The sequence below is a fragment of the Meleagris gallopavo genome, chromosome 1 (genome assembly GCF_000146605.3).
Source record: "Meleagris gallopavo isolate NT-WF06-2002-E0010 breed Aviagen turkey brand Nicholas breeding stock chromosome 1, Turkey_5.1, whole genome shotgun sequence".
NCBI classification, from domain to species: Eukaryota; Metazoa; Chordata; class Aves; order Galliformes; family Phasianidae; genus Meleagris; species Meleagris gallopavo.
This window is the reverse complement of record NC_015011.2, coordinates 131,327,288-131,329,516: the sequence shown is the minus strand read 5'-3', so window position 1 is coordinate 131,329,516 and position 2,229 is coordinate 131,327,288. Positions and strand designations below refer to the sequence as shown.

The 2,229-nt window shown below is 54.9% G+C and overlaps 1 protein-coding gene across 1 annotated transcript in view; it reads right to left on the bottom strand.

Moving 5' to 3' along the window:
• Positions 1-2,229, bottom strand: part of LOC109365369 — a 12,626-nt gene that overhangs the window by 2,538 nt on the left and 7,859 nt on the right. The window lies entirely within an intron of this gene.

The window sequence follows — 2,229 nt, the reverse complement described above, 5'->3', positions numbered from 1 at the left end:
ATTTATTTATTTATTTATTTATTTATTTATTTATTTATTTATTTCATCTCCCTGTATTTGGATTGATTTAACCGGCTTGAGGCTTTCACTAGCCGTGCCTTGAGTTTCTACGTGCGCGTTTCACACCCGCTCCCCCGATCTATCCATTTGCTCTGCTGCGGGGTACTTCGAAGCTTTCGTGACGCATTGCCCCTCAGCTCTGCTCAACTCCACCACAGCCCAAAGTTAACGTTATCCATCGCCTCCCCCTCACCCCGCAGAGGATGGAACCCCCCGGCCCGGCGGGAACGGGGTACAGGGGTGGAGGGATGTGGGGAACGGAGGACGGAGCCCGTGGTGGGAAGAGAGGGAGAGGGAAGGGAGAAGGGACACGCACTCCGGGCACGCACAGCACTGCACGCCTGCTTTTGCCCCCTTCTCTCTTCTCCTCCCCGCCCCCCCATCCTTCTTTAACCAGCGCCTGACAACGCGTTTAAGGCGTGTTAGCTGGACTCCCCGACCAGCACGCAGAGATGGAACTGCATCGTTTTTCATCAGGGAAGAAAAGAGGGAGGAGGGGAGGGGGGGACGGACCCCCCGTGCGGGCGTTCAGCCACCGCAGCGCTGAGTCACCGCGTTGGGGTCAGCGGTGTGCGTGCACAGAGCAGCGCCCTGTGGTGAAGCCCAGAGCACCCCACCCTCATCTGCCCTCGGGTTTGACAATTCACACTCGGAATAAAGTAGCCCACGCGTGGTCTTTGTCACTATCCTTGGGTGCAGTGGGATCCGCATGTTTGGGGTAGAAATAATCATTAAATTGCCGTTTTGACCGCTTGGGGGTGAAGGGAGGGAGGAGCATCGGGTCACCTGGTGCTGGCCCCTTGCCCTGGGCGTGTGTATTCCCCCCGACTCACGTGAATAACACAACAGCCCCTGCCAGCCTTTGGCACGGACAAATGGGGGTGGCAGTGGCTGGAACATCCCAAAAGGCAGAGAAATGGATTCATGCATTCTGACCACACTCTCTGGGGGAGCCTCCAGCCCGGGGGGGGGTCACAGCCTGGAAATCAGTTTGCAGCGAGGCCTGCAGCGGGAAACAAAGAGACAGAAGTGCTGTGAGCCCACGGAGAGCTGCAATACAGAGAGGCATTGAGCTCCCCGAGATGCTGCGGCTTCCCAGCGGGGAGCAGCGCGGTGTCCTTTTTGGGCTGGCTCCGTGCAGCCGAGGGTTGGGCCGTACAGCCCGCTCTGAATCGCGGGCATTGTGTGCAAATGAATGAGCGCACATTGTTTTGCAGCGCTGCTATTGTGCCTGGGCTGGGGGGAGGAGGTGGCAGCGTTCTGTGCGAGCGTGGCCGTGTGTTTTCTAAAGGTGAGCGCGGATTGCAAGAGTTGCTGCTCTGTTGTTGTTTGTCAAACAGGGCCCTTCTCCAGGGAGAGGGGCATGTGGCGGATCCCAGCCCAGGATTACATTAATCAAAGCATTATTTCCCCAGGGATGCCCAGCACAAATGATAGTAAATCCTAATAAAATTGGATCGCTGAGAAATGGAACGCTTAAAGTAATCTGCTCTGCCTGATAAAAACTTCAAATTTAGAAGATATTATGCATCCCCACCCCCAAACACCTTAGGTATCATCCCCGTGTGTGTGCATTATACATCTATCTGGAGGAGAGAAATCATTGCTTGGTTTAACAGGGCCGCCGCTATTGGATATACACATATACACATATCCATAGACGTGTGCTTGTGCACATGTGTTTTGCACGCGGGCACGGGCACAAATAAGCTGTGTGCACGTAGCAATGATGACGGTGGTCAGTATGGGGATATGTCCCCTTTGCAGTGGCAGTTGCTCACTGTGGGCCTCCGTGATGGCACCTGCGATCCCCACTCAGAGCAGCCTGACTGCATGCTGGGGTGGGGAAATAAGTACAAATACACAGAGGCGAATGCTTCAAAAAGCCTTTGGGAAGATGTGTTCCAGAGGGAAAACGCCTTGGACTGGGGGCGTGAATGAAAGAAGGGAACAGTCATTTTGCGGGGGACACGTGGCTTGCCATGCATGGCCCCTGTGGTCATATCACCACCATCCCTGCCCCTTGCAAGGGTTGCGGGGCCTGGGTTGCCACTGGCAGCTCTTTTGGCTCCATGTCCTGTCTCAGCTACTTCCTTTCTGCAGAAGGAAAGTTTATAATCGCAGCCATAGGACATTACAGTAGGCTCAAAGAGACCCACTATCTGGCAG